This window comes from Pleurodeles waltl, chromosome 7 (genome assembly GCF_031143425.1).
Source record: "Pleurodeles waltl isolate 20211129_DDA chromosome 7, aPleWal1.hap1.20221129, whole genome shotgun sequence".
In the NCBI taxonomy this organism is placed as follows: domain Eukaryota; kingdom Metazoa; phylum Chordata; class Amphibia; order Caudata; family Salamandridae; genus Pleurodeles; species Pleurodeles waltl.
Window position 1 is genome coordinate 1006838126 of NC_090446.1, and position 5989 is coordinate 1006844114.

General features: G+C 48.1%; 1 pseudogene; it reads right to left on the reverse strand.

Moving 5' to 3' along the window:
* Positions 1 to 1051: 1051 nt before the first annotated feature.
* Positions 1052 to 1174, reverse strand: LOC138247544 (small nucleolar RNA SNORA35; annotated as a pseudogene).
* Between the last annotated feature and the right edge of the window lie 4815 nt (positions 1175 to 5989).

Consider the following 5989-nt stretch of genomic DNA (forward strand, 5'->3'; position numbering starts at 1 on the left):
GAGGAATTGCTTCAGGATATCTTGTGGCATGGTCCACAACCACCAAGATAAACCTATTGCCTGAAGCAGTAGGAGGGTCAAGGGGGCCAACTATGTCAACCCCTACCCTTTCAAAGGGCACCCCAACCACAGGTAGTGGAATAAGGGGAGCCTTTGGAGTGCCACCAATCTTGCCACTGGCTTGGCAGGTCACACAAGACTTGCAAAAATCTTTAGTGTCCTCTGACATCCTAGGCCAGTGAAACAGGGGGACAAGCCTTTCCCATGTTTTGATCTCGCCCAAATGCCCAGCCAAAGGAATGTCATGTGCCAGAGTTAGGAGGAACTCTCTGTACTGCAGGGGAATGAACAATCTCCTGGCTGCTCCAGGTTTTGGGTCCCTTGCCTTTGTGTACAAGAGGTTGTCCTCTCAGTAATCTCTATGTGAGTCACTGACATCCCCATTTTGCTGCTTGACAGCTTGCTGTCTAAGACCCTCTAATGTGGGACAGGTTTGGTGTGCTACACTCAGCTCTTCCCTGGCAGGCCCCCCTCCACCCAAAAGCTCAGCAGTGTCTGCTGCCAGCTCATCTGGTGAAGGTTCTGCACAGGGCGGAAATTCTTGTTCCTCAGAAGGAGAATCATCTGTAGAGGGAGGGACAGTGGGTAGGAATATTCCCTTGCAACCCCTAGTTTTAGGGAGCACTTGGTCCATTGTTTCAGGATCCAAGGGCCAGATGTAGGTAGGTTTCCGTTTGCGAGTTGCAAATTGCGAGTCCCAGCGACTCGCAATTTGCAACTCGCAAAAGGAAATGCAGAAAGGTGTCTCAGACACCTTCTGCGACTCGCTATGGGGTCGCAAAGACCCACCTCATGAATATTAATGAGGTGGGTCGCAGTTTGCGACCCCAGAGCGAGTCTAGGCACTCACAGGGATGGTGGCCTGCTGGAGACAGCAGACCACCATGTCTGTGACTGCTTTTAAATAAAGCAGTTTTTTTTTTTCTTTTAGCAGCCGGTTTTCCTTAAAGGAAAACGAGCTGCAAAAAGAAAAATTACTGAAACCATTTAGTTTTGGGTTTTTTCAGAGTAGGCAGTGGTCCATAGGACCACTGCCTACTCTGAAAAAAATTTTTGTTTTGCATTCACGAAGGGAAAGGGGTCCCATGGGAACCCCTTCCCGTTTGCGAATGAGTTACCATCCACTTCAAGTGGATGGTAACTGCGAGTTGGTTTGCGACCGCTTTCGCGGTCACAAATCAACTCTACATCGCGATGCGGTCGCAAATAGGAAGGGAACACCCCTTCCTATTTGCGAGTCGGAATCACATTTTGCGAGTCGGTACCGACTCGCAAAATGTGACTCTGCATCACGGAAGGCCTTTTGCGCCTCACAAACTGCGTTTTTCACCATTTGCGAGGCGCAAAAGGCTACCTACATCTGGCCCCAACTTACCCTGTCCTTTTTGCTTTTTTGTCCTGAGCCCTTGTCAAAGCAAAAATATGCCCAGGAATGGCCAGCATTGCTGTATGAGCCTCCAACTCCACTTTTGCCCAAGCTGATGTCTTTAAATAATTTCCTAGTAGACAGTCTACAGGTAAATCTGAGGCAACCACACAACTTTCTTTGGACCAGTAACACCCCCCAGTTGAGATTCACAACAGCCATGGGGTGGCTAAGAGTGTTGTTATGAGCGTCTGTCACTTGATACTGGTGACCAAGTAGGTGTTGTTCTGAGTGGACCAGTTTCTCTATTACCATGGTAACACTGGCACCTGTGTCCCTGTAGGCCTGAACCTCAACACCATTTATTCGGGGAAGTTGCTGGTACTTATCCATGTTAAGGGGACAAGCAATCAAGGTGGCCAAATCAATGGCACCTTCAGAGACTAACACAGCCTCTGTGGTCTCTCTAACAAGACCAACCCCAACTACATTACCAATAGTGTGCCCAGCTACTCCCTTGGATTGGCTATTTGTAGGTTTGCTCCCACCACCACTGCTATTACTAGGGGCACTAGAATTTGCAGCAGGCGTTGTTGTAGTGGGAGGTTTGGTGTTTTTCTTTGGACAACTGGAGTCAGTTGCCCAATGGCCTTTGACTTTACACAAATAGCACCAAGGCTTTTTAGGTTGATTATTGGAAGAGGATTTGGACCCACCACCCCCACCAGAGGATTTTTTGGGGCCTGATGAAGACTCAGTTTTACTTTTGTCCCCACCCTTGTCAGAAGACTTACCATCCTTCTTCTTGCCATCTTGTCACCCCTTTTCTGTTCACTCTTGTTCTGACCCCTTTGTCTGCCTTCTTTCCCAATTCTTGGGGAGAGGTCAGATCTGAGTCCACTAGATATTGGTGTAACAAGTCAGACACACAGTTATTCAGAATATGCTCTCTCAGAATAAGATTATACAGGCTTTCATAGTCAGATACTTTACTGCCATGTAACCACCCCTCCAAGGCCTTCACTGAACAGTCTACAAAGTCTGTCCAGTCTTGTGAGGACTCTTTTCTGGTGTCTCTGAACTTAATCCTGTATTGTTCAGTGGTGAAGCCAAATCCATCCAAGAGTGCATCCTTCAAAACTGTAAAATTGTTAGCTTCACTTTCTCTAACAGTAAGGAGCCTATCCCTACCGTTTCCAGTGAAAGATAGCCACAATATCGCAGCCCACTGCCTTTGAGGGACCTCCTGTACCATACAGGCCCTCTCAAGTGCAGCAAACCACTTGTGGATGTCATCCCCCTCCTTGTAAGGGGGGACTATCTTGTGCAGATTCCTGGAATCATGCTCTCTAACAGGATTACTATCAGGAATACTGCTGCTGCCACCATGGGGTCCAAACACCAATCTCTGTCTTTCCTTCTCCAGGTCTAGGGATTCCCTATCTAAGGCCAGCTGTTGCTGTTTAAGCTTCAGTCTGGTCTCTTCAACCCTCAACTTTTTGAGTTCACTTTCTAACAAGTTATCCTCAGGGTGGGTGGGTTGGGAATGCTTAGGCACAGATGATACATTGGAAACAACAGAGGGAGATCTGTCCCTAACTGACTGGACCCTAGCAACTTGGCCTCTAGGAATAAAGACATCCCTACTGTGATGGGAACCTCTATTACTACCAACATTACTAGGTGTTCTGCTAGGGGGCAGATCCTGTTCAGAACCCTCCCCACCTTCCTCAAGGTGCTCCCCTGAGTCAGAATGGGAACCTTCTATTAACCTCTCATCTGATGTGCCTGCTTGGGACTCATCATTTACAATAAGCATGTTAAACAGAAACTCTTTTGTAGGGTTCTTTCCTATCACTAAACCTCTATCTAAGCAGAGACTCCTTAGGCTCTTGTAATTCAAATTGTCATAAGTTGTATTGACCATTTTAAGAGCTGACTCTACCACAAACATGATAGCAAAAGGGTTAGAGATAGTGAGAAGGAAGACAAAGTTTCAGAACTTTTAAAAAGAAGAGAGAAAAAAACTTTTTCTAACTTTTAGAAAACTTTTAGACGTTTTAGAAAACTTTTCAGAACTTTGTAAAACGTTTTAGAGAATAAAAGCAAAATTTTTTGGTTAACTGTACATACACTGAACTGTTTTGTATATGATTCTCTTATGAAAAGTACACAATGACAAAGTGGTAAGTAGTTACAAGTACTTATCCCACCGCTGCACAACCAATGTAGGAGGCTGGTCTGGCTTGTAGTGGTTACCAGAGGTACTTACACCTTGTGCCAGGTCCAGTTATCCCTTATTAGTGTAGAAGAGGTGTTTCTAGCAGCTTAGGCTGATAGAAGGTGGCTATGGCAAAGTAGCTTAAGCTGAACTAGGAGACATGTAAAGCTCCTACTATACCACTGGTGTCATATGCACAATATCATAAGAAAACACAATACACAGAGTTACTAAGAATAAAGGTACTTTATTTTTATGACAGTATGCCAAAAGCATCTCAGTGAGTACCCTCAGTATGAGGATAAGTTATATACACAAGATATATGTACACAAACCAAATTTAGGTAATAAGTAATAGCAAGAAAAGTAATGCAAACAGTGTAGAATTACAATAGATTGCAATAGAAGCACATAGGTATAGGGGCAACAAAAACCATATACTCCACAAGTGGAATGCGAACCACAAATGGACCCCAAACCTATGTGAGTTTGTAGAGGGTTGCTGGGACTGTAAGAAAACAGTGAGGGTTAGAAAAATAGCAAACCCCAAGACCCTGAGAGGTAGGTGTAAAGTGCACCTACTACCCCCAGAGAGCACAGAAGTCGTGATAGGGGGATTCTGCAGGAAGAACAAACACCAGCAATGCAACAACAGTGGATTTCCGGACCTGAGTACCTGTAAGACAAGGGGACCAAGTCCAATAGTCGTGACAGTGTCGAGAGTGGGCAGGAGCCCAGGAAATGCCAGCTGAGGGTGCAAGGAAGCTTCTACCAGTTGGAAGAAGCTTGGAGTTCTGCAAGAAAGAAGAGGACTAGGAACTTCTCCTTTGGAGGATGAATGTCACACGTCGCGATGAAGCTTGCAGATGTGCTCCCATGCAGAAAGACCGTAAACAAGCCTTGCCAGCTGCAAGGGTTGCAGTAGAGGTTTTTGGGTGCTGCTGTGGCCCAGGAGGGGCCAGGATGTCGCCACTTGGAGGAGGAGAGAGAGGAGGCACCCAGCAACTCAGGGAGCCCTCACAGAAGCAGGCAGCACCCACAAAAGTACCTGAACAGGCACTTGGAAGGAAAGTGAACCAGAGTCCACATGAAGACACAAAAGGGAATCCCACGACGCCGGAGGACAACTCAGAAGGTTGTGCACTGCAGGAAAGAGTGCTGGGGACCCAGGCCTGGCTGTGCATGATGGAAATCCTGTAAGAGTGCACAGGAGCCGGAGCAGCTGCAAATCACACGGTACCCAGCATTGCAGTCTAGCGTGGGGAGGCGATGACTTACCTCCACCAAACTTGAACTGAAGAATCACTGGACTGTGGGAGTCACTTGGACAGAGTTGCTGAGTTCCAAGGACCACGCTCGTCAGGATGAGAGGGGACCCAGAGGACCAGTGATGCAGTCTTTTGGTGCCTGCGTTAGCAAGGGAAAGATTCCGTCGACCCACGGGAGATTTCTTCTGAGCTTCTGGTGCAGGGTGAAACAGGCTGACCCCAGAGCATGCACCACCTGGAAACAGTTGAGAAAGCCAGCAGGATGAGGCGCTACAATGTTGCTGGTAGTCGTCTTGCTACTTTGTTGCGGTTTTGCAGGCGTCCTGAGCAGTCAGCGGTCGATCCTTTGGTAGAAGGTGAAGAGGGAGATGCAGAGGAACTCTGGTGAGCTCTTGCATTCGTTATCTGAAGAATTCCCCAAAGCAAAGACCCTAAATAGCCAGAAAAGGAGGTTTGGCTGCCAGGTTAGGAGGATTGGCTACCAAGAGAGGTAAGAGCCTATCAGAAGGAGCCTCTGACGTCACCTGCTGGCACTGGCCACTCAGAGCAGTCCAGTGTGCCCCCAACACCTCTGTTTCCTAGATGGCAGAGGTCTGGGACACACTGGAGGAGCTCTGGGCACCTCCCCTTGGGAGGTTCAGGTCAGGGGAGTGGTCACTCCCCTTTCCTTTGTCCAGTTTTGTGCCAGAGCAGGGCTGGGGGATCCCTGAACCAGTGTAGACTAGCTTATGCAGAGATGGGCACCATCTGTGCCCATCAAAGCATTTCCAGAGGCTGGGGGAGGCTGCTTCTCCCCAGCCCTTCACACCTATTTCCAAAGGGGGTGGGTGTAACACCCTCTCTCAGAGGAAATCCTTTGTTCTGCCTTCCTGGGCCAGGGCTGCCTGGACCCCAGGAGGGCAGAAACCTGTCTGAGGGGTTGGAGGCAGCAGCAGCTGCAGTGGAGACCCCAGAAAGGCAGTTTGGCAGTACCTGGGTTCTGTGCTAGAGACCCAGGGGATCATGGAATTGTCCCCCCAATCCCAGAATGGTATTGGGGTGACAATTCCATGATCTTAGACATGTTACATGGCC